This window comes from Polypterus senegalus, chromosome 4 (assembly GCF_016835505.1).
Source record: "Polypterus senegalus isolate Bchr_013 chromosome 4, ASM1683550v1, whole genome shotgun sequence".
NCBI classification, from domain to species: Eukaryota; Metazoa; Chordata; class Cladistia; order Polypteriformes; family Polypteridae; genus Polypterus; species Polypterus senegalus.
The window spans coordinates 210,639,210-210,666,638 of record NC_053157.1 but is presented as its reverse complement, the minus strand read 5'-3'; the positions used below and the strand labels follow the sequence as shown (position 1 = coordinate 210,666,638).

The following is a 27,429-nucleotide window of genomic DNA, read 5'->3' as shown; positions in this document are numbered from 1 at the left end:
CGGAACACATCTGGAGCTGGTGCTTATTTAAAGGGACCGCCTCCCTGCAGAAGGGACAAGAGTCGAGTGGAAGAGTTGGACAAAGTCTCTGGAGGAGGCAGGAGACGGCATGAAGAAGAGAAGAGGAAGAGAGAAGGCATTGTGTTGTTGGACAGGACTGAGGGATATTGGGGATTGGTGAGCATGGACTTGTATAAAGAAAAATGAAAAATAAAAGTGTGTTGGGAGACTTGAGTGTGTCAGCCTGTCTGTGTCTGGGGCAACGTTCACAATGGCGCCCAACGTGGGGCCCTCTGTCTGTTCCAAGACGGGGACCCCAAAATAAATATTTTGTGAATGGCCCGGAGCAGCAGGCACCCCCGCACACGTTTCGAGGATGCGAAGTGCTCACGGCCTCAAGATGATGAGAAATCCCCCAGACCGCCACCGGAATGCGGTCAGATTCCTACCTGGTGCGGCAATACAGCAACGGGCATTGCAGGGTGCAGCGGACTCCTGTGTGGGTGCTGCTAGCGAAGACGTCCGTGACGGCCTGCTGTATGTGAAGACCATGCCGGGGCAGGCGCCTCGGTTAGAAAGGATCCGGGACGTTAGGTCCCTGCTTGCCGACAGTCAGCCCGGGAGGGCAGATCGAGTTTGGTATTTAGCAGGCTGGGGCTGCCCGGGTCCAAACGGATGGCAGACACACGCAGATCCGCGGCACTTTGTGGACGCGACAGCGGTGACAAGAGCCGCCATGGAGGAGACGCTGCAACACGGAGAGCCAGAATGGTGTCACACCGGAAGGAGAGGAGCCAAGATGGCCGCAGACTGGAAGTTCCTCCCTGAGACAGGCACGGGATTGGACGGTGTGTCTTGTGTGCCCGCCAATGACTGTATAGAGGCAGGTTCAAGGAATGTCCATCTCGTGCCAAGGAGAGACCCGGTTGGGCTGGTGAAGCCCCACAGAAAGCAGTCGGCAAAGACTGACAACCAGGTAGGTCAATCGTCGACTGACTTTCTGTGCTTGTCTATGGTGCAGGTGCCAGGTCCCATCCGTGCTGAACTGCAGAATCTGAAGGAGACGGCGGGCGCGTCAGTGACGTCAGAACGGCGCAACGCTGTAATCTTTAGACGGACTGGTACCGCGGAAACGCTGAGTAGAATTGACTCCGTGCAGCATAAAGGAGAACCCACCGAACTCGGCCGTGATCCGAATGAACGGTATCAAGTAGGGGGTTATCCGACACTGCATGCGACGGTGAGTTCTGTGTGCGAGGGGAGGGGAGAGACAGTGAGAGGGTTGGCAGGATGCGGGCTGATGAGTGCCCTGGGTCCGAGCGCCCTACGCCCCAAGCCTGCAACAGTCTCCTGTCGCCCTATAGGGACGCAAACCGGACAGGGGCTGTACCTTTCCTATAGGCAGACTCAAACCGTTATAATGTCCCAGAATAAAAGGGAGAATCGAGGGGAGAGTGCCAATTCCCCCGATAAGAAAGGTCGTCCTCTGCGGTGGCAGAAAAAAGTCTGTCGGTGGGGGAGACGACAGTGAGAGCGAACCCATCGGAGCCAATCAGATGGGCACGGAACCCACAGAGGGGGTGCCAAACAGGCAAGTTCTGGGGTGCCGGTCGGAGGGGGGAGCGCTGCCAGTGCGTGGCACAGAGGGATGCCAAGGAAGGGTGTCCAGGCAGCGGCTCTGCCCCCTTGTTTCTGTTTGTTACAGGACCGGACCCTAGATGAGCAGAAGGGCCCGCTTCATTGGGAACCTGCCCTCACAGGATGGGACACTTCCTGGAAGAATTCTTCGCTGGCAACCCCACTACTGGCGGGGGCTACAGAGGCGTGAGCGGCTTGCTCCAAAAGGGCAAGAAAACCTCAGAGGCGGTGCCGAAGTGGTACATTCAAGAGTGCCAGCTTGGAACCTGGATACGTAGTAAGACCCACTTCGGGGAAGAATTGCCCTCGCGGGACATGTCGCTCTGACCGACGTGTCTTCGCTGGTGGTGGGGCAGTGTCACAACTGGATAGGGGTGGTACCCAGCCGGGATGCCTGAGAAGACAGGAGGAGGGCTGGTGCCTCCTCCAGACCTCGAGGGGGCGACCGCCCTGGAGGCCTCGGGTAAAGAGCTGGGAAGCTCGACCCTGTAGGGACCCGGGGTTACCGCCAGGGGGACCCCAATACCAGGAAGACTCTAGACCTTAGCACTTCCGCCACACCCGGAAGTGCTGGGGGGAAGAGAAAATGGGGACACCCAGAGTGCTTTCAAGGAGACAGCCAGCGCTTCCGCCACACTGGGGCGTGTTGGTGGGAGATTGCCGGGAACACACCTGAAGCACATCCGGGTGCTTATTTAAAGGGGCCACCTCTCTGCAGAAGGGACAAGAGTCGGGTGGAAGAGTTGGACAAGGTCTCTGGAGGAGACAGGCGACGGCCTGAAGAAGAGAAGAGGAAGAAAGAAGGCATTTTGTTGTTGGACTGGACTGAGGGGTATTGGGGGATTGGTGAGCACGGACTTGTATAAAGAAAAATGAAAAATAAAAGTGTGTTGGGAGACTTGAGTGTGTCAGCCTGTCTGTGTCTGGGGCAACGTTCACAATAGATAGATATGAAAGGCGCTATATGATGTATAAATGGATAGATAGATAGATATGAAAGGCACTATATAATAGATAGATAGATATGAAAGGCACTATATAATGGATAGATAGATAGATATGAAAGGCACTATATAATAGATAGATATGAAAGGCACTATATAATGGATAGATAGATAGATAGATAGATAGATAGATAGATAGATAGATAGATAGATAGATAGATAGATAGATAGATAGATATGAAAGGCACTATATAATAGATAGATCATTTGTCCCCCAAGGGCTTTTTACAGAAGCTCAATAAACAAATAAATAAATGAAATGATATTTTAACAAATAACAAACCCCTCTCAAATAGACACCAGAGTGTCTGCAAAGAAAGAAGACAGTCACTTTGTTGGGAGTAACCCCAAACAGGACAGCCCCCTCTCATGAAAGACCTTTTGGGATATGCCACACTGTGCTGTTCCCTTGATGTTTGTCCATATTTCGTTTTCCCACATTAATTTTGCTTACGATTACAAGTAATAAAATGTTCTGTCTAAAGAACAGTCCCAAGCTCTTTATGAATTTACCAATTGTTTATTAAAGCGATCCAAATCAGTTATTGTGATAGCCTTCTGTGATCTTCTGATGTCTCAGTGCTTTACTCAAAGCTACTTCATACAGTATGTAAGGCTATTAAAGGTGTCATTAATTACAGAGTTGGTTGAACTGAATCTCACTTATTTTGATTTACACAATCCAAAAAATAAAAAAAGAAATCAGTTTTATCTTTCTTTCACTGCAAATAGCACCTCTTTACAGCAAATGGTTCTACACAGGCCAAAGCCACCCTTCCTTGAAGTAAAACCATTCTTGATACGTATAGTGCCTTTTCTGTATCTTTTGCAATGCATTCCAAGAGAATCCTGACGTGCTTTGTTTTTACACTAAGGGTGGGCCTGCCTCCCCACACAATAGGCCACCATGCCTGGCCAGCACTTTTCATTTTCCTGTGTCTTTCTGTGCTTTGATGTGTGCGTCTTTTGTGCAGCCGGGTGGCTGGAGGATTGCAAAGGGCTGCTGGTTCAGATCTGACTTATACTCAGTGAATCCTTTCAGATGCCTTGTGCGAACACCAGTGAGGTTTAAGTGTTGCTTTTAAAAGTGTCAAACTGGAAGGCATTTTTGTTGGATTGACTTAGACTCCACTCTATTTATAACAAAAATGTCCGGTGTCCATGTGAATTGTGTGGGAGTGAGCAGAATGGTGAACTGGCATCCTGTCGTGGACCAGTCCCTGTCTCACTTTTGGTACCGGGGGACATTTCTCAGTTCTTAAAAGCCCCCAAGCTGAATCGATCTGTGGAAAAAAAAGGCTACTGGATGTCTCAACTCTAATATTAATGGACTTACTTGATTATGTTGAACTCTGCTATGTAAACGTTAGGCTAATCGACTTGAACCTGCTCTGTTTGACCCTAGAGAAGGAGAAATGCCATTCACTGGGTCCATGCAGAGGCGTCTCTGAGCAGGTCCACCTCCTTTTGGTTTGCATGCCCCCAAGTCCAGCATGATGGGGTCTCAGGTCACAATTTATTTGTGGTAGGAGTTACTGGATCACCTCACACGTTTGTTGTTACACCATATATAACATGAATGAAGTCATTTGAAGATAACGCCAAATCATTCAAATTCAGGTTCAAAAAGGAAACCCTTCTTACTAACAGAGAGCCTTAATATTATAGTCTTTAGATTAGCAATTTCAGAAGACTGCGTGTTTTTTTTTTTAGGGTAGTTACAGAGTTGAAGCCTTCACGTAGACAACAAACTCCAGCTGCTGAGCTTTTGAAATCTAGAACAGAATTTAGGGAAATTAATAGAACAAACTCACAATCTAAAATGAGGTATGAGAGAAACTTACGACTGTCTTGTAAGGAGATGAAGTTGCGACAACATCACTGAAGAAAGCGCAAAGTCGGCAGACCTGCGCGGGTCACGCATCTGAACAGCAGCGGGGCAAAGTGGTCTTCAGAGCGATGCCATGGAGGAGACAGTTTTGGTTCTCAAAAAGAATTCTCCATATGAAGGTTACAGAAAGAAATTATAGACAGATGATATTATTTGTGAAATCCAAGTAGGTTCCTGATTTGGACACCTGCTCTACAAAACAACGCAGGCCAAGTTCAGGCATTCTCGATCGTTTCTTATCCTGCTGGGTAGGCTATTAGACATTAAAGATTTGTTTTAATATCAGCTTTTCAAAGCCCAAAAAAACCCATTTCATATGCAAAGAAACCTTCAAAGAATGAAATAGTTCTGTGGGAGCCTAGTAAAGTGCCGCTTTAGAGCCGTTATTTTTAAGAGTGCAGAGAAATAGAAAGAAAATGCACTATATAATGTCAAACGTGACTTGGGCTATATTTTCAAAGCTCAAAGAAATAACTTCATGCCAAGGCCCCTTACTAGAATGTCAAGCAAAGATGGTGCACAGCCCAGTAAAGTGCCATTAAAGAACCATTATTCTTAAGTGTATAAAGGGCACAAGCGGAACGGCGTTTCTTTCTGTTTAAAGGCTATTGAAGGAACTGGGATTCTCATTACCTTCTTTATCAGCTGCTAATTTAACAATACAACCCATCTGTGCAACGCTTAGATTTGTTTCAAGATCCGTGTGACTCCTGCAGATAACGGGAAGGCATAATGGATGGAAAACACGGCAGCATCAAGGATGGTGTCCTGCCATAAGGCCAATACTGTTTTTGCACAAGCTTCACCCTAAAATAATCTAACCTGGTCTAATCTAGAGTGCCATTTACAGGGCTGTTTCCCACCTTGTTCCCTGTGCTGCCCAGAAAATCTCCATCTTCCTGCAGCAATGAATTAGGTTAGGTGGGTTTGAGCATGCTATGGTGATTAAATTCTGAATATAATATAATATAATATAATATAATATAATATAATATAATATAATATAATGGGCGTCACAGTGGTGCAGTGGTAGCGCTGCTGCCTCGCAGTTAGGAGACCCAGGTTCACTTCCCGGGTCCTCCCTGCGTGGAGTTTCCATGTTATCCCCGTGTCTGTGTGAGTTTCCTCCGAGTGTTCCAGTTTCCTCCCACAGTCCAAAGACATGCAGGTTAGGTGCATTGGCGATCCTAAATTGTCCCTAGTGTGTGTGCCCTGTGGTGGGCTAATGCCCTGCCCAGGGTTTGTTTCCTGCCTTGCGCCCTTTGTTGGCTGGGATTGGCTCCAGCAGACCCCCATGACCCTGTAGTTAGGATATAGCGGGATGGATAATGGATGGATGGATAATATATAATGTAATGGATCACCTTCCAGGTTTATCTCAGGTAAGCGATACCATTCTCGGGTATGAAGGGCACTGTTGCTAATGATATATTGTCAGTTTTTCCATCTACAGTGGTGAGAACACACCCACTGAGGGCTAATGACTCCACCCCTTCTGGTCACAGCACTAGAAAAGACTGGAAGCCTCAGAGAGAGTCGTCTCAGGCTGAACCCAAACTGCAACCAGAATGGAGCTCCTGGAAATGACTTGCTCTACAGAGCAGTTAACCCTTGGGAGTTGTGAAGACTGATTCTTATTTCTGTTAGTTTGCTGGCCTTTCGCATCACCAAATGCCATAATAATATTTGAGTTAGGATTAAATGGGGCGACCTGGCTGGCATCTCAACACTTCCTTGATGTCCTTCAGTGTTTTTCCACCTGTCCACATATAATATAATATAATATAATATAATATAATATAATATAATATAATATAATATAATATAATATAATATAATATAATATAATATAATATAGGGTAGCACAGTGGCGCAGTGGTATAGTGCTGCTGCCTTGCAGTTAGGAGACCCGGGTTCGCTTCCCGGCATGGAGTTTGCATGTTCTCCCTGTGTCTGCATGGGTTTCCTCCGGGTACTCCGGTTTCCTCCCACTGTCCAAAGACATGCAGGTTGGGCATTGGCGATGCTAAATTGTTCCTAGTGTATGCTTGGTGTGTGTGTGCACCCTGTGGTTTGTTCCTGCCTTGCACCCTTGGTTGCCTGGGATTGGCTCCAGCAGACCCCCGTAACCCTGTAGTTAGGATAGAGCAGGTTGAATAATGGATGGATGGATAATATAATATAATATACTATAATATAATATAATCATGTCACAAGGAAACCATGACGGAAGTACCAGGAGTCAGCCCTGGGCAGTGTGGTGGAGGCTTTGGACTTCAAGCCCTGGTACTGACACTGTGTGACCCTCAGCAAATCACTTCACTTGCCTGAGCTCCAATTGGAAAAAAAACTAACAGAAAAGGAACTAATGGTATCTGAACTGTTGTAAGGTATTCGCTAGATAAGAAAGTAACAAGGAGACACACTGATACTTTAGACGCGCTTAGTTACCTCATATGCACATGAGAAACTCGGAGAAAAAAATGAGAAAAAAATGTAAAAAGTTGGTGGGGATACAGTGAGCACCCCTTAAATCTGCCCATGGTCACCACAGGCGAGGCGGCAGAAGCGAAAAGCTTTTCTTTCAATATTTTCACTTAACCCACTTTCTCCAGTCCATTTTCAGGCTCAGGGGAAGCAGGGTTCCGTCATCGCTGGACTGGGTGTAAGGCACGAAGGACCCTGCCGGGCTGCCTCCCCCCTTTCCTCCAGCATGCTGAGCCGATGTAAACGTGAACGTCCTCTTTGCGTGCGCATCTTAGGATGTAGGAAAATAATGCGGAAGAAGACAAAAACCTACAGAGACAAGAAGAGAACTTTCAGTGACATGCTTCTCTCACATCATGCCATACCATACTACATCCCTGATCCTTTTTAAAATCGTTTATTTATAGACCTGGTGAAATTTGTCAAAGCAGACCAGTACCGATTAGTTACCGGGAGTCTAACATAAAGCGGTTCCAGAAATAAAAGTCCCGCTATTTTGAAAGACTATACTCCGAGTGGCCATTGAGCTCCAGGGTCCCAGTCGATTGAGCTCAAAGCACACGCCCGTCTGTCTAAACGCCCAACTCCTTCAGTTATTCGCTGGACTTTCGTGTGTTTCTCGACAGCTCGGCGCGCTATTCGTGTAAAGTGCACGCAGAAAGCCCACAATGAACCCATTAATATTCGAAAGCCGCTCTCTTTTTGTCCTTTATTCTGCTGCAGATAAAGTCGTTTGATTGTTGAGGTTTGGGGACAATTCTGTTGAAGTATTTTTTTGTTCGGACTTGTAACTTGATAAAGTCGCTTTTCTCTTCGCAGAAGACACACACACTTGTTTCCCAGTCTTTCCATCCTCTAGCCGCAGGAGGACATTTGAGATCTTCCCGCTGAAGTTGTTCTGGGTCACCTGCGGATCTCAAAAGGCCGCCAAGCCGGTGGGCGTCTTCAGAGGGGGGCCGCGCTCCTCGGGGCTTTGCTTTCGCGTCTCCTCCCTGCCGATGGGGCCGTTATAAAGACCAGTGTGTATGTGTGTGTGTGATAGGGTGTTGGGGGCTGCAAAAGGAAATTGGAGGGGTGCTGTTTCGGAGAATGAAAAAAAAAGAACAAAACGTCATGCTTGTGGGTGTTTTCTAAAGAGCAGAGGCTCCTATAAAACCCGCCGATTTCAATTTCTGGGATATTAGCAGGTCGTATGATAATATTAATTTATTGGCATCCGAACTACCACGCATTGGTGAGTACTTAAATTTCCTGAAATTTTATATTATATAGCTCAGTTTGGAATTCTTAAGATTTAAGAATTAAAAAAAAACACCGCTTGATCTGAGATTGAATGCTGGCGAAATTTTAGAAAGCAACATTTTGAGAACGAGCAGGTAAAATAAAACACAAATATCTTATTACATTATTCGGAATAATTGAGAATAAACTTTATTAAATAAGAACACAGTCAGTTTTAGAATTCTAATTAACACGGGCGGGGGGGGTTTGTGGGGGGTCAGGGATCAGCTGAGCCTAACTTCACGAGCTTGACCTGTGGGGTCCAAGAGGTCCTCTCAAGTGTCCGCGGGACTCGGGGCGACCTGGAATGACAAGCGCCTTTGCCTCGAAGGGTCCCCGCATCTTAGAGAAGAGCGCGACCCTCGTGCAATACCAGTTGAACTTCTTGTGGCAGCCAAAACTGCACCTGCTGATAAGGGGGACTGCCCGTGCATACCCGCGACGTTACAACTGCAAGGAACTTAAAAATAATAATAATCGGAAATTCAAATGAATTTGGCAATTATTTGAAGAAAATGAGAACGCGCATCTCGTTGAAATTTGACTTGCATCCTTCTCATCTGCTGTATATGGCGCTACCCCGAAAACGCCGAGCCGCAGCCCGCAGTCACCTACACGCAATGCGCTACAGGGGGGCGCTTAGATCGTAAAATGAGCGAAAAGGAGCTTTAAGACTGCAGTGGATTGTTGGCATTGCTTTATGGACGACTTCTGGAGTGTGCAGTTTGAATGTTCTCGTAATGTCTCCGAGAACTGTTCTACTGCCTCACAGTCTGTTATTGATGCGTATTCATTTGAGATACAACTGGTTATATTGCTTTTGTTTCTGTTTTGTTTTAATTTTCAATTGGAGCCCAGGCAGGTGAAATGACTTGCTGGTGGTCACACAGTGTCAGTAGTGGGCTTTGCACCCAAGACCGTAAGGCTTTCAGTTCTAAACCTTCATCACTACGCCACACTCCCTGCCGAAATCGAAACACCTGCTGACAGGTGCAGGCGGCTCTTTAAAATGAACCCGGACCTCCACAATTCAGAGCGGGACAAACCTGCCGTGAAGCGCCTTTATCGTCACATACTGTAGTATATAGTATTTGTGTATTTATAGCTTTGGCATCTCGCTCGGGGAAACACAGGGAGCCAGAAGTGGGATTAAATCTGTGGCCCTGGTGGTGCAAGTCCAGAGTCTGAATGTGTCACATTAGCTGCTATGGTCAAATGAAGCACAGCATGAACGTCGCCTTGATTCGTCTCGAAGGATGATGATGATGATGATGATGATGCTGCTGCAGAAAATGCACTGCAATGGGAGCGAGCGGACTGCTAAAGGTGATGTTAGCAAATACTTTATAAAACACCTCACAAGTAACACTTGGGTCGAGTTATCTACTGTATGTAGTATATAGTAACTTTCTTTCTTTCTTTCTTTCTGTGTTAACTCTTAAACATAACAGTTCTTTGGTTGTACTTTACAGGGTTGTGTGCTGCCTCGTTGAATCATTGCTTTGCAAAAAAACAAAAAAACATTCTGGTAAGGGTTTGTTGCTTGTAAATTTTTGTGGGCTTTAAACAGGTTCCTAATATGCGGGGAAAAAACTGAAATCGTTAAAGTATAGCAGGCTACCTAAAAAGGTACTAACAGCTGAATAACCTGAACTTACTGTTTGCGGCATTAGCTCATTTAAACTCAGAAACCCATTGGGATTTCTCAAAACAGTTATTAACTATTCATTATGGATGCTATTACTGAATAAAATAAATAAAAGTGATATTTTAAAAGTAATATTTATTTTTATTTACAAAAAAACTATCCACTATCATGTCGCCATGAAGAACCACTTCTGCGCCTTTTTTCCAGAGTATCTATCTACTTTTTATTATTACATAGTACCTTTTATATCTGTCTGACTACTAAACACCAAACAAAATACTAGGAGTTTATCGCTTTATTCATTTGCGCAGATGTAGAGCACGTAAGATTTTTTAACAGACTTCACGATGATCTAAGTGAAGAAAGGCCGGAAAATTGAACTGATGTCTACGATTAAGTTGTTCTTACTATGCGACCGGGGTCGAACGGATTACATGAAACCGTTATCTCATTTTTCACTGCGCTGTTTTTATAAGTTTGGCCCTCGACTGCCGGCACCGCCGCTCAGCTCCAGTCGCGACTCGTGCCTGCGTGTTCTGAGGTCGCACGTTCTCTCCGTGCAGTCGTGGGCTCTTCTTTTCATCCCGAACATGCGCAGAACGCTTGAACTTGCGTCTCTGATTGTAACTTGGGTTTGGAAATGGATGAATGCGGGGCACCCCTCAGTAAAGGTCTCTAGGTTATCTTCGGTAGTTGCGACTGGTGGATTTTTTTAAAGTAAATTAGGCACTACAGTCGCAGTCCGGCCATTTCATTCTTTTTCCATTTCTGAGCCTAAGAACTGCGACTTTATGCTTATTATGTAAGCTGATTTTTATTTAAATAAGCGGCAACACCAAGTACTGGCACTGGTGTCTTACACGACGAACGGCGAATGAGTGCGAAAATGCAGAAACAAAAGCGTTAAAGGAAAGCGTTTATAAAGAAGAGCTGCAACAAAAGCCGCAATTACCACAACGCTCTTAATAGAACAGGGTGCCATTAATTTGCTGCAAAGTAAAACTGGACCTTCCACTTGTCCACACTCACCGCTATTCATGCCTTACTGGGATTTTTTTTTAATACAATGACAATAAAGACATCTATCTATCTATCTATCTATCTATCTATCTATCTATCTATCTATCTATCTATCTATCTATCTATCTATCTATCTATCTATCTATCTATCTATCTATCTATCTATGGTTTCTCGTGGAATTATTCCATGATAAAGCACCGTTTCATTCCGAGAAGGGTTATGTGCACATGAAGTTTAACGTTTCAAAAACTTTCTAATATGCAGGACACATTTTAATCTTTAAAGTATGGTAGGCTACCTAGCAGCACACTAACAGATTAGGAAACATTAAAGTAGCCTGAGTTACAATTACGTGAGTCATTTTAAAATGATTATCAAGCCTGTTGCAGATCTCAATCTAAAGTTTCTTTCTGCAGCCTTCATGTGGATGGTTCTTTTAAGAAACAAAAATGCTCTCCTTATGGCATAGCTCAGAAGAACCACTCTATCTATCTATCTATCTATCTATCTATCTATCTATCTATCTATCTATCTATCTATCTATCTATGGCCTTCCTCTTCTTTGTTACACTGCGTGCCTCCCTGGTTGTCCTCCTCCACGCCGTTTCATTATCGCACATCTCCCTCACTTCAGGGTTTTCTGTCTCCAGTCAGAAGCCGCGGTCTTGACACCCCACTCGTGAAACACTCGCGCCACAGACAAGCCCCCAAAAAGCGATCAAAACGCTGCTCCCCACAAGCTGCTCACTCGACGACGGATGGGACCTGAAGGTACCTAAGGAAATTCAGCGCTCCGGTGGTGGTGTGTGTGACAATAAAAAAAAAAGAGAAAGCCCGACTCTACAAAGCACACGTGATCCATCGTAACGTTACATGCCGCTGTATTTTTGTTTTGCACCATTCAGCGTCCTGCTGCACGTAACTAAAAGCCCATCCCCGTTTTGGCTCCCGCACTTTTACTAGTCTGTCCTTCACTGAACGACTGATTAAAATGTGGATGTCGCACAGCCAGTCCTGTCTTCTCCTGGGGGTCACGAACAGTAGCGCAGTCGTCCTGCCTCACCCTCCGTGCTTGATTATTGGTACACACTCACAGAAAGACAAATGAATGACTTGCTGGGATATCCATAGAGTCAAACGATTTCTGTGTTTCTGTGAGATGTCCAGGGTATTAAATGGTGGGTTAGATATGAGGCTGAGACACTTGAGATCTGACAATCAGATCGTTTTTTCTAATTACAAATTCACGATACGAAAAACGAAGGTTCCCACGAATCAAAAACAAGCTTCCCTGAAAGACTCATTTGTGAAATGTTGGGGAGGATCTGACGTACTGTAAACTTTTAATACTATAATCACTGAAACAAATGTGCATTTAGTAACTGAAACTAAAAAAAACGGGTGTCGCTAACATGGAAAGGCTTTTGCGGCGGAGGCTTCATCACTTTCCAGTTTTAATGTTCCCGTGAAAACTGACGGAGTTTAATGTTTCGCGCAGTTTTCTACCTTATTCTTATGGTGAGATACACACTTTCAAACGGTTACAGATGGGCTCTCAAACAGCATAGCATAGCATAGCATTTACAGAGTCCGACAGACCCGCATTAGGTGTGCGGTGGTCTTCTGTCTAAAAAATGTAAAGTTAAGGATAACAACCCCACTGAGCAATACGGTTAAACAAATGCGCCTAGCACTTCAGAATAGCATTTCTTATATTGCGCCTTACACAAAATACGGATGTCCACTACTTAAGTAGAATTTTGTTCTGTTCCGTTCTCTCTAATTCAGGATCCCTGGAAAAAGTCTAAGCAGGCACCATCCCTGCCTGTCAGTACCCTCATGCACAAGCATAATTATCCCTGATACCGGCCCCTAAATTAAATGGATGCCGAACTTTACAATTACACACATCTCTTGTGAAGGTGACCCGTAAACTCGAGCCGCCCGAGAGAGAGAGAGAGAGATAGGTCTGATCACATTCTGATAATTGGGTGGTTATCTACCAGGAACGCTTGTGGTTCGTCAAATATTCACCACGTCTTCTTAGTTGTGAGAAGCAGATCATAGATATGTGATACAGTACCTGCCAAATAATACAAAGAATACACAACACGTGTTTTGCCCTATTTGGGGCTCATGAGGCCTACGCATTTTGCTTCCCCTTGCGGGGATCGAACCTCAGATGTCAGCGCCTGAGGCAAATATACTTAAATGTTTTTGGACTGCTTAGTTTCTCTTCTAAAGGATAGCTGCTCTTATACTTACAGTATATAGTGGGGCACACTCAAGCACATAGCCATGCGAGGCCAGTATAGCCAGGACATCCTGCACTTGGAAGGTCTCCTGGAACTGTAAGACAGTGGCGGGAATTATCATGCCAGCATGCTGCCCTTGGCACTTTGAAGTGATAGCATTATAAACTGCGTTGTACTCAAGTACACAGCCCTGTTCTTTCATTGATTTATCTTGTACTTTTATTCAAAACAACCTGCACATTATAAGTAGTTATAAGTCCCCAAAACCTATAATATACCAATTTATTATCTGAGCCCAGTTGCATATATTGATCTTATTCTCTGTTGCTTTTGCTGCTTGCGCCATCATTCTTGTATGTATTATAATGTGCTTGGTGTATTGCCTTGGACAAAAAAGTTTTGTTAAATATCTAGATAAATAAATTTTGTGCACATGCATAAGTAAGTATGGAGTCAAACTTGTTTAATGTAATTCACGGTCACATGCAGCCAGATGATCTCTGCATACAAGGCAGATGCTGCCCAGGTTGGGTTCCATTTTATCACAACTTCCAGACACAAACATGGAGCCAATGTAGAATCACCCATACTCATAATCTGCATATAAATTAAGATGTGTGAGGAAGACTCAGACAGGCAAAGGGAGAACATTCAAAGTCCACTTAGACAATTACAGGGCAAGAGATTCTGACCAGGGTGCAAAAACCATGAGGCAGTAACACTAACTAATGTGCTAAGAAATAGTGAACATCACGAGGACAACAGGGAACACCTATTAGTCAGACATTTCTATGTAAAGGCACCTCAACAAATGTTTTTTGTGGTCTTAGGAACACATAAAAAGGACCAATGACACCTTAAAGTAGGGACCACCTATTGTGCACCTATACAATGGGGTAAGAAGACCGTATCGTTAGAACATTACAACAGTGTTGACGAGAACAGGCCATTCAGCCCTGCTAAGCTTGGCAATCCTATCCACCTAATTTCTCCAAAATAACATCACGTCAAAGCCTTTTCATAGGGATGTTTGAGTTTTAGAGCGATAAGTGACTAGAAGCACTGGAGCAATGCATTGAAGCCTCCACTCTAAAGTGTTACCAAGAAATATGGCATCAAGTTAAACTAACTACCTGAAAAATATAAAAAGACTCATCGACTGACCCTGCTTTTCTTCTTTCATAACTCTGTATGAGACGCTGCCTTTGAATAGGGTGTTGCATTGTGCTGTCCCCTTCAGCAAGTTTAAAGTTTATAAAAGTCTGGAAGGCAGAAAATCCGAATACATAACATTAATGAATTTCCTTATTATTAATCATGGCTGATGTTTTGGGGATGAACTCTGTAATTTGGGTACAGAGATAATTTAATTTGATGTCTTTACAGCTCAATGATTTTCTGTAATAACCAAATTACAGACTGAATCACAGCTAATGAAAAGCAGAACGGGGAAGCAGACTTTGGACCACCTGTTCAAACATTAGGGAAATAATAGCGGCTCGGGTTTGCCTCCGTGTTTTCTAAGTGATATTCAAGTGGACAGATAGCTGAGGATTTCAGGATACTATTGCAATGGTTACGGAATTTCTTTTTGTGCCCCCCACATGATAGATATGAACGGCACCATATGTAAAGTTAGTTTATAACTCAACCTTCAGTCTGCTATGAATGGAGCATTTTAAAAATTAATAAAATTTGTTGGTGTTAGTCCATTTCTATCCACATTTCTCCTCATTTATTTTAAAACGGACATTTTAGATTCACCCAACAAAAAAGATGACAAGTAAGAATTCATTTTTATTTTTTCTAGGCAGATAGATATAAAAGACACTACATGATAGATAGATAGATAGATAGACAGATAGACAGATAGATAGATAGAAAAGACACTACATGACAGATAGATGGATAGATAGATAGATAGATAGATAGATAGATAGATAGATAGATAGATAGATAGATAGATGGCACTGGTAGATGGAATTCTAAAGTGACACGGGACAGAGGCAGGTTGGATTTTGTTTTTCTTGCTGCCCTGTGCTGCCAAACCTCAGAGCCTTGAAGGCAATTGCTGTACATATAAGAAGCATGTGGAAAAGTGGGTTGGGTGGGGGGTCAGTGGTGACTGTATTGGACAGGGTCCTCCTTGGTGTTTCAAGCATGGTGTTACACAGATTGAAAAGCAGGTTGGAAGACGGGTGGCCTTGGAGTTTTCAGCGTCATGTTACACATATATTACAATGAAGAGTGGGTTTGGGGGTTGTGGTCCCTGTGAATGTTGCACTGAGATCTGGCATTTGTAAAGCGGAGGTTGATTTTTATCTACCCGCTCAAACCCTAGGTGTGCGTCTGCTTTGCCTACATGGTAGAGCCAGGCCTGAATAGGAAAACCAATGCCATAGCTATACAGGGACCACCAGGGGGCATCCCACCCCACCTCTGCAAGAAAAATCAAATCATGGGATACTAAGAGCATGATCACATGATGTATGAAGCGTGCAGATTTGTCCATCTTCTCAGGTGGAAGCAAAATAGGGTGAGTGAGACGCTACTAAGAATGAGAAAAGGACTGGCAGAGAGAGCAGACTCAGGGATGCAGTGATTGCAGGAGCCACTGAGGGGCACTTTGACCTGCTGGCATCCCCAAATTTACACAACAATGTATCTAAAGCTGGTATCACCAGTGTGAAGTTGATTATTGCACCGCCATGTGCCCTCAGAGTAATCTGTAAATAATCCACACCACAACTAGTCTGATCTATTAGACCCTGTAGAGATTGTGATAAAGATTCACCCACTTTATATGCATAAAACATAACTTACACCAAGGTTATGTGTTGACTAGCCTGACGTTTTTATTGTTACTTATACAACATATTCGTCTGGTCAGAGAGAAATGTGCAGCAAAGATTTAGTGATTTACATGTAAGAAATAAGATACATAATTATCAATAAATAATATTAATACACTGCATGCATGTAGACATTTAGAATGTAGGTTTCTTCACCTTAAATGTGACATTTCTTGCAAAAATAAAGAGCTCTGTCTTGTCTCATTGACGCTGAAGTGTGCAGCATATGTGTTCACCCTCACCCAGATTATGGAGATCTTAGACACGGTAAGCCTCTTTCTTATACTGATATCTTGGATACGTTTGGTGAAGGGCAGACACATTTCCCAGCAGGCTACCACTCAAACCTGTCAACTTCCCATCATCATTCCATGAACAATAAGGCAAAATTGCTTTGTTTATAGATGGCAGTGCATGGCTACGGGAATACAGGAAGAGAGGATGCCAAGCCCAAGTTAACTAATCAGGCCATAGCTGCTTTCATAAATCCAGTGCTGGCGATGGATTCTACACTTGTCTAACACAAAACCTTTTTCTTCTCCTTCTTTCATTCTTCCTCTTCTTTTGTGTCCTTTTCATGTCCGTTCATTTCAAGAGTTTGTCTCTCTTTCCTTCCAACAACTTTGGCACAATAGCCCTCCTGATTCTGGGCTTGGTGGTTTGTTGCTATTTATCTTTCTGCCAGGAAGCTTGTGGCGAGGTTGAAAGGGTCAGTGCAACAGCCTCAAGTTGGCAATTTCCTTCTACTGATTTCTAGATTACTATGGGCTGGCGTTCATTGGAGAAAGGCACTATATACCATTAAGGATGTCAGAGACGTCAGGACGTGGGATAAGGACAATGAAATGTGGCGCCTTGATCTATTTCCTGCCTTTTGAAAGTTTACCACTTAACACACATTTCTACCAGAAAGCTTGGGGTGAGGTGGCAATTTTGTGTGCAAACATCTCCCTCCACTGATTTCCTAAGTGCTCCTTGTATCCATGGTCTAGAAACGACGTCTCCTTCTGTTGTTGGACCCTATTAATGGAGTTGAGGATCATGAAGCTTATCTGGTGCAAAGCTGTAACAAACCTTGGTGTGTGTGTCAGTTCACCGTGGGGCACACTCATGCAAATAGTCATGCGGGGCCAGTATAGCCAGTACATCCTGCACCTGGAAGGTCTCCTGGAACTGTAAGACAGTGATAGGGATTATTATGCTACCATGCTGCCCTTGGCACTTTGAAGTGATACCATTATAGACTGCTGTGTCATACACAGCCCTGTTCTTTCATTGATTTATCTTGTATTATTATTCAAAACAATCTGCCCATTATAAGTAGTTAGAACAGTTGTCCCCAAAATGCCCATACCTGGACTTCAGGCGGATTGAGAGTAGCACAGTGAGTAGGTGATCGAGATTGAACTTGTAGCCTTGGCATCCCACTCCACAGCCTTAACCACTAGGACGCATTGTTGTAATGACAAAACATCTTGTAAAGCAATTCAAGTTGACGTCCTGTAGTTTTTATTAGTATTACAAAGCCGCAGTATTGAAAAGCAAAAGAAGACTGGCAGAGTTCATGCCAATGACTTAAGCGTGGGCCCCTTGCACACTTTCGACTTGTTTGTACCAATGAGGATTAGTCAGAGACAGCTCAACTGGAACGCTTGATGACGACTTCAAGTCTAAATCAGGATTTGCTTTAGAAACCCTTTATTCAGGCAAAGTTATTTGTTAGAGCAAAATTAAATTATCCTAACTCAATTACAGAAATAAAGTGAAGCAAATAAACGTTTGCTGCCAAAAAAACTCAAAATTCCCTCAAGCTAACATATGTTGCAATGCTTGTAACACCACATAGAACCACATCATAGGAAGGTTGGCATTATCCACAAAAGGCCATTTCTTTTTCATTTATGGTATTCACATTAAAGGCCCGCTAGACACTCCATTAAGACAGATGTTTTCTAACCATGAGCTCCCCTAGGGGTACTTCTCAGGGTCAAAGGAGTGTAAATATGACTGAAATAAACACACTGCAGATCTGTTTATGGTAAACGCAATGAACGCCCAGCACCAGGGTCATTAGGCAAAGGTTCAGATGTGCAGCTCTGGCTGCTCCATACAGTCAGGGGAGTGTTAAGGAATCCGCTGCGCTTAATCCAATTATGGTGTCACTTTTTATTACCTGGGAACGTTTGGTAAGTGCAGATGCAAACGTCAATCTCCCCCGTCAATGCGCCTGACAGCAGGAATGGGCAAACAAGATGTCCTACTCCTAACATTCAGAAGGGCAGCTCTAGTTGGGTTACCAATCTATGGTGGTGGTCTTATTAAAGAGGAAGTGGACTTGAGATGTGGTAGAGGCTGGGGTGACAAGCAGAAATAGGGCAGGTAACCTTTGACCTGGAATGATCCAATGGCAATTGATAAGGTCACACAATTAAAACACATTTGATTTAAACATAAAATACTCATCATTTATAACCAAAAAAGAACATTTGAAAAGTTAAAACATATCTTTATTTCCAAATAGTCATTTGGTGAAAGTAATTAAAACATCTGTTTAAAGAAGGAACCTTTTGTTTTAACTTCAGGAACTTTTTAATTGACTAGACTGCCCAATGCAAAATGAGATTATAGTGGGCAGTGGCGTTTTTGGCATGAAAAATCTGGTAGAGTTTAGCATCTGCAGACTGTCAGAAGGGATAGAGGCATCCATAAAAGGACTCATGCAAAGGATGTGTGTGTATGAGAGAGAGAGACCAACCATAAGAGAGAGATATGAGAACAATACTAGTGAGATCAGCACCTCATCTTCAGTCCATTGGACTGCAGCATTGAGTCTCGGGAAGCAACTTCACAGAGTCAAGGAAAGTGAGTGCGAAGAGGGCGGCCTCTGACCCCAAGTGGACGGAGTGATGCTCTGCTGGCAGTGTGAATGTACAAGCAGTGGATGAGGCAGAGAAAAAAATCATTGGAGCCGCAGGGTAGAAGTTATGGAAGACTGGAGTGGCTACCAGCATTAGTGATAAAATGTTGGCAGAATAATGCCCGCGCATAATGAAGATCAATGAACATATTATTTTGTTACACAGTTCAACCACTAAAGGACAGTATTAAAATATATTTCAAAGAAACATCAAATGCTTCACACTAAAAGCAGAAAAGCAAATGAAAATTCATGCAAGGCTAATTCATAATATTCAACACTCCACACATTTACAATTTCAGTCGAAGTATGTAGAATTTTTTTCATCAGGACAATGTGGTTCCAAATGTTTAATTTCCAGTTTTTGTTCAAAAGGCAAAATGTTAAATCATATTGTACTTCAGTAACATATTCATGGTAATGTCAAGTTCACACAGCCAAAATTCCAACAATATTCGGTTGAAAAGTCTTTATACCTCAGGCCCCAAAGTGGAACTGAGCAGTTGCATAGTTATGCCTAAACTCTGTGGGGTCAAAGGGCCTACCCAAGAAACCCAGAAGCAGGCTAATGGTGCAAATAATAAGACCATTTTAATATACACAAAAAAGATTTTTCTAGATAATAAATTGTATTGAGCATATCATGGAAATTGGAAAAAAAATATTATCATGAATATATCATTCTTTTTGAATGACTCTTTTCATTGAATAATGGGAATCGATCCACAAGCTCAAACAAATCGAGTCAGCAGAGGTAAACAGAAGTGCTCAAGTGTATGTGTGATAGCGTCACCTTTTTTCATTTGAATATTTAAAGTGAATGTGCAAGTGTTGCCTGTCTGATTCATGATTCTTGTTCTTTTCACTTATCTTTCTTCTAGTTAGAACTAAATCATTATCAGCGAATGAGAACTGTCATTGATCATTTGATTCATGAGATTAATCAATACCCAACAGCTAGTGATCCTCATTCACTTGATACTCAAATGAGTCACACAATATTCGTACTTTTGATTCACGAACTGAATCATAACCCAAGAATGAGTCATATGAGTCTTGTTCATTTGATTTGCGAAGTGTATTACTAAATCATTACCCGAGAATGAGTCAAACATTTCTTGTTCATGTCATTCATGAACTGAATCACTACCCATGAAGGCATCATGCAATTCTTGTCCATTTTATTCGTGAATAAGTCATATGATTCTCATTCATCTGATTTGTGAACTGAATCATTACCTGAGAATGAGTCACATGATTCTTATGGTTTTCTAATTCGCAAAGTGAATTACTGAATCACTACTGGAGAACAAGTCACATGATTATCGTTCATTTGATTCATAAAGTGACTCTTTACCCGAGAAAGTATTACATAATTCTCATTCATTTTATTTGTTGTTCATCTTATACATGTTGTTCATCTGATTTGAGAACTGAATCATTATATGATTACCGGAGAAGGAGTCACATAATTCTTGTCCACTTATAATTCTCAAATTTAGTGTCTTATTTTAAATAGGCATTTTCACCTTATTGTCAGGCTTTGTACTACAAAAGAGTTTAGCAGTATATTATATGAATGACCAACATGTTTAATATATAATTTTACAACTATAAATAATATAATGAAATAATTATTTTGCTGTTTATTCAAGGGACCCTCCCCACAAAAGGCTTCATTTTATATTACAGATGAATCAAACAGTTTCAGATAATCTGTGTATCTGTCTGTCCTGTTTTGTCCCTTTCACCATCCCTTAAAGAAGTTTTTCTCAACCACTAGGTTGTGACCCACTTTGGGTTGACGGGCATATATATATATATATGCCACTGAATGGTTTTGAGAAATTAGGGTGAGGTCTTCATCCACTTTTGTAGCTAGGTTTGTAGGAGCTACCCAGACAGAAGAGACCATGGCTTGTAGAAGAAGGTCATAAGATCTGACATCAGATATATTATCTTGCATTTCTGAGCTTGCATATAGTTTTCATGGGGTGATGTGGCCCCCACATCATGAACTAAAGACATGCAGGTTAGATTAATTGACAATTTCAAAATGGATCCTTTGTGAGTGTGGTTGTGTGTGAGAGGACACTTTGATGGACTGGGGGACCCATCCAAGACTGTTGCTGTATCAATGAACTCTGGCAACCTGACACCCTTGACTGGATTAAAATATTTTAGAAATGTTATGGTATTATTCCCTATTGTTCTCAATCTTACTATTTTCTTCATATGTTGCATTTTATTTGTTCTTTTTTTTAAGGAGGCACCTATTGGAATGAGATTGACCAAAACAGGAGCTCAAGAAGAGGGTCTGTTAGCTGTGGCATTTCAAAGGGTTAAACTTGGAGTAGGGGACCTTGCCTTGGCTCACTTATGCTCTGAACTCTGGTGACCCGTGTGCGTTATCTCGAAGCGTTTAACACTACGCGTCATGTCTGCTGTAATAAACCCCTGTAGACTGAGACAGAAGTAAAGAGCCAGGGAAATTATATTAATTACATCCGTTGTATGTGAGAAAGCCTGTTAGGAGACACTGGGGATAGCAGAAGTGGAGGCTGGGGGGGAAGGGAGCACGAGCATTTGAACGTGTGAGAAGGATTGTTTAGTAATTATGGTGCTTGTGGGCTAAAAAAACAGCAGGCCAGAGAGGGCCTGCATGTATTTATGGTTTAATAATTGCATGCCTTAGGCCACGGCTTTTGCCCTGTATCTGGAATGTATTATTACACGTGTAAGATGGCTTAGACATTCTCAACTAATAACAATAATAATAACAGTAATAATGGCAATAATAATAATGTAATGATTTAAAAGTTTAGAAGATAAAAATGGTACACATCCTCTTTAGGCCAAGCACTGAAAATTTTACAGGGAAGGCAAGATAAATGTTTAGCAGGAAAGGTATTTTTAGGGTCAAAATTTCCTGGAACCCACTTTGGCACACTTACTCATTTGAAGTTTTTACATTGCATTTCCATCTGCTTGCAGGACCTGCAAGTAAAAGCAAAAGAAACAGCAATTTCTATATGCTTTGATGTTTAAATTAGTATTAGAATGTATATATTGCATGGTGTTTTTAAATATTATATATACTGTATGTCACCTGGGGTCTTCATAGTGTTAAGAGTGCCATGTATGAATAAATTGAATTGATTATACTCTTTCTATGGCCATTTGCTTCCTTTCACCTCTTTCACCTCTTCTGAATCTTTATATATTTTAGAGAGTTAATATTACCAAAGCATTATTGACATCTTGGATTTTGGGTTACCAATGAGTTCTACAGATGTTTGTTTATACTAGTAAGGCCTTGCAATATATAATGTCCACTAACAGAAAACTATGAAAAACTCATTAAAACAGGACATTGCTTCAACAATTACCCTTGATTACTTCGCTTGCTTTGATAATAATTCATGATGCACCAAGGGGGACACTCAACCGTCTAATGATCATCCAAGCATTCAACAAAGAATGGGTCTTAAAAACACTAAAAAGGGTAAGATTAGATTATAAAAAAAAAGAGTTTAAGAAACCCAGCATTAAAACATTAGAACAATTTTGATACAAACAGACCGTTTAGCCCAACAAGCTTGCCAATTGGATTCACCTAGATTGGTCAAAATAGCATCAAGTCGAGATTTGAAGGTCCCTAAAATCTCTACCACACTACTTGGCAATTTATTTAATGCGTCTTTGGTTCTGTGCAAAGAAAAACTTTCTAACATGTTACCCTTAAAAAATGTGTGTCTCCGTGTTCATTTTGAAGAACTTATCTTAAATTTATGGGTGGGATCCACTGTAACGTGAGTGTAACATGAATTTAACATGAGGCTAACTTGAATTTTTAAAAATGCATTTTATATATCTATTGAATATGCTTTTATGCATTAATTTTATAAAATAAATAAAATGGTGCTCTATATTAGGTGGGTTAATCTATTACAGGTGGGTTTTTATGTTATCATGTTCTTAACTTACTTCAATCTGCAGATATGAACAAGCACATAAAATCCAAAACTTTTTCTTTTCAACTGAATTTCAACTAATTTTTACTAGCAATTTTTTTTTTTTTTTTTATAAACAAAGAAGAATTTATTTTAAATTTATGGGTGAGATCCACTGCACTAATTCCCTTCATAATTTTACGTACCTGGGTCATCTCACATCTTAATCTCCATTTGCTTAAACTGGATGGAGGCTAACATGAATTAAAAAAAAAAATTTATCTATCTATTGAATATGTTTTTAAGGCATGTGTTTTGCATAACTTAATTGTACAGTATAAAAATAAAGTGAATGAAAATGACACATTGTAAGGAGTCTGACAGTTTTCCTGGACAGCACTGCACTGTGATCTTGATTCCAGGACTGCTGCAGACACTCACCTTCCAAACTTGTCAAGTTCAACTCTTCTAATGGTGAGTTTGGGGGTTTAACATCTGCCTTATTATGTGTGTTACAAATCGCTAATATCTTAGGTTGTATTTGTATTGTAATCACGCATTGGCACACCTATGAAACTCCAATGCTCCCTGCTCATTTTATTATGGTTTTGTCCTATTAGTGAATCAGTATTACTGTACTTGAACTCACAAAACACATACTGATGGCACAAAAATTGACCTCTGACCGGTAACTGTGAGATATGTGCCAATGACAGCACAAACTGATTAAAAATCATGACTAAGTAAATATTGCACTGCACCCCAGTGTTTAGTTATGGCTGCTACATATACATCAGCATCGAAGCTAATTTGCTTTGTTTATACAAAAAAAAAATTAATAGAAATTCAATTAAAAAGAAAAATCTTTGAATTTTATGTGCTTGTTCATATCTGCAGATTGACGTAAGTTAAGAACATGATAACCCAAGACCCACCTGTTATAGATTAACCTACCTAAAACAGAGCACCATTTTATTTATTTTATAAAATTAATCATGCAACATTTACTGCCCAAGTATGAAAACATTTATAGTGCCACAGATTCATTTACATAATTGGAGGGAAATGATGGAATGGATATTTGAACACTTTAATAAATGAATTTGCATAATTAAAAGGATATGTTGGAATGGGCGTTTTAATACTTTAATAAATGAATTAATGTCATTTAAGGGATCTATTATGGCAGATGTTAGAATACTTTAAACTGTCATGGTTGATACATGTCAGTCCTCTCCTACGTATGTCCCACACTTTGCATTCATTGTCACAGTAAAGTTCTGACCACACATGCGTGCAATACTCAGATCAAAAGATATTCTGAAGTTCTTTGAAAAAAGTCATTGATGCCTGCAGAATTAGTATGGACTCCATTTCTTAAGCCCTGAGACTCCACTAAACAAAAAGTCAAAGACAAAGTCCTAAAATGTAGAAGAGCTTGGACAGTAATCATTTTTTCATGTGTGGCTGACAATTTAGACTAAAGCAGCAAACAGATCTAAAATGTCACCAAAACTCCAAACCATAGTTGTGGGATTTATGTTCCTTTTACGACTGGGCGAAGGTCTGCACTTATGACTACAGACTCAGAAACAAACAGAACGCAAAAGTGGGATTCTTGGGTTAGCAGGGACACAGGAATCATTGCTCATTAAAGAAGGATGCTTGTGTAATCTTTTCCGAAAATCAGCAAAAAGAACCTCAAAATCCATCTTAATAAAAGCATAAGTGTGTGGCTGTCAGATTGCTGTGTTTCTGTCATTCCAAAAGATGGTGCATCTCCAAACATTTTTAATAATAAAACTCATTGCATTTGCCATTCCAACAGATGGCCCATCGCAAACATTAACACTGCTTTTATGAATCCCATACTAAATTGCATATAGCAGAGACATATGCAATGCATTTATTAACACTGATGTCTACATTGATTACTTAGATGTCAAGCAGTCTTAGACATGTAGCACAGCTAGTTTTTGTATAAATGTATAAATGAAAGATAAGTGAAATGTTGAATCAAATGGGGAAAGTAAGCATACTTATGTACGGTAACATTTATGGTGAAATTTCCTCATTTACGTCACCATTGAAAATCCATATTCTGCTTTTAACAGAATTTCTGGAACAGAAGTAAATAGTTTATAGAGGAAGGTTCTTACATTTTTCTGTGATAAAATGGTTTGATATAGGCCAAAATTCCTCTGCAGCCAAATGTTATATCCCAGAGCAAAATTGAGATTATAATGAAGATGGCACATCTGCAATGTAGCAAAGAGATTATTATTTTGCTTTCATGATAAAAATCTTATAAACATGTTTGTTGTATCCTCTCTCAAGAGGATATTATTAATGTAAACCACACCACAAAGCTCTAGCAAAATGTAAGACAAATGCAACTGAGAAATTACTGACATACTGATTAAGATTTAGCAAGTGTATATAAGATTTTGAAATATTCATAACATCTCACAGCTGTACTGAGTGTTGTTTTCCACTCTTCTCTTTCTTGTAACCAAAATACTTACAGAGAATTTTCAAATCCTAAACAGTCACTGATTAGCTTGCTTCTTACACTGGTATGGGATTAGGAGAAAATAACAAATTGTTCTTACCAGTCAGTGTAAGGTCACGGGAATTACTTTTCTAAAAAAAAAAAAAAGTGATTATTAACAGCCATTACTACAGACATAAAATATTTGCTAACTCTCTTTTAGTTGTGTTGGATTCTGAAAATCTACCTTTAGTTGGAGGTTATCCAGGCAGGCAGTAAACCAATTGTACAGTCATTATTGTTATTAGTGTGTGCTCTTCATATATTTAAGAATGACACAGAGCTGAGGCTTCTTAGATTTCATAAACTGTTTATATAAAAGTGATCTGAAAATATTTTCTGTCTTGGATGAACAGCATTTTTGCCAGATGCTCAGGTTGTCCTCTTTCTTCTGCCAAGATGGTTGATTAGTGATTGAAAATGTTGTATGCTGTGGATTTCAGTTTTGTTTTTTAATTCATGTTATTCATCACAGTGATCGAGAGGGCTCTCAGCCATGGCCCGGCAATTAAAATGATCATTGGTTTCAGCAGCACCTTGATAGTCCATACTTTTTGACCGGTCAGGTTTCTCGAATTCATGGGTCAATCGGGGGATCAGTCCATTTAACACTGAGTTAAATATGGCTGCGGCACTAAAATCCAATATCCCTCGGTGGATACTGTCAAGTAAAAATTCTTTGTCTTTGTGATACAGTTAGAAGGAAAATTGAGCAGTTAGGGTTACGCTTCATTATGTTAGATAGATACAGTAGTTATGTTAAGTATTAAACTCAACATTGTAAGACTGTTTAACTGATAGGATGGCAAAATAACAAATAAACTTACAAAAAGTAATTACATGAAATAAAAAACTGATCTCTAAAAAAGAAAAAACCTAAACTGAACTGTGCAACATTCAACAGTAGACTGGCCTTGTGTGAATGTGTGTGCGTGATTGGGACTCCTTATTCCTCTTACCTTACTCCCAACGATGCAGTCATAAGCTCCAGCAGGAGAATGATAATTAATCCTCTTTATTACCACGCATGAATATCAAAATTCCATCCAGAGTATGAATGTAATGTTTTTTACACACTTTCCCATAGTCAACTGCACTAACTATGTACAAAACGTTACGTTTCACTTTGTTTTTTTTTTCTAAAGAAAAAAGGGGATCATAGCACATTAATTTCCAAAACATCAGCCTTGATTTTTAATGGATTAAAAGTGTATTTGTCTGCAACTCGACCTATTAAGGCACACTTAGAAGACTGACATTTTTACATGTTAAAAGAGCACAGGAATTTATTATTCACTTCTTTACATTTCCCCTCCTTTATTCTTTTTTCAAAAGCTCAAAATGAATTTTTTTAAATGAAATATATAGGATGTTCTGAATGATTTTATGACTACCCAATCTCTCAATGACAAACTAATATAAGCTATTTTCAAACCTGCCACACAGGTTTCCTTGTTCCACTGTGAATCAGCATCAATTGTTTTAAAGTCTAACACCAAACCTGCAGTTAACTTCTTAAATGATTTGTACTTTAACAACCTATTTATTTGGCTCCTTCATAAACAGCTCAAACGGCTTGCAAAAGATGAGGTGAAAACAAATAAACTTATCATCAAACATTATTATTGCCCATTGTAAATGTGCTCCAGCTAATAAGGACACAATAAAACCTATTTTTGATAATTCAGTAGAAAATAAGGTCAGTTTGGATTTTTGAATGATCATAAACTTCTCTTGTAAACTTCTGCTTTCCTTGAACACCTCTTAGATAAAACCATAACTTGAAAAATCTCATTTATAAAATGTCTGTCTAACTGATTGCTTCTGAACTGCCCTCGTCCATAACTATCCAGCTGAAACTATGAAATGTTAAACGACTACTTAATTAAATTAACACATTGCTTCAAAGTAACACAAACATTTTCAACCTC

At 41.0% G+C, this 27,429-nt stretch overlaps 1 long non-coding RNA gene across 1 annotated transcript in view; it reads right to left on the bottom strand.

Moving 5' to 3' along the window:
• LOC120527943 overlaps positions 1-27,429 on the bottom strand; it is a 61,353-nt gene that overhangs the window by 24,744 nt on the left and 9,180 nt on the right. The window contains exon 2 of the long non-coding RNA XR_005633441.1: positions 25,560-25,590. This is a non-coding gene — a long non-coding RNA (uncharacterized LOC120527943). The remainder of the gene's footprint in view (positions 1-25,559; positions 25,591-27,429) is intronic.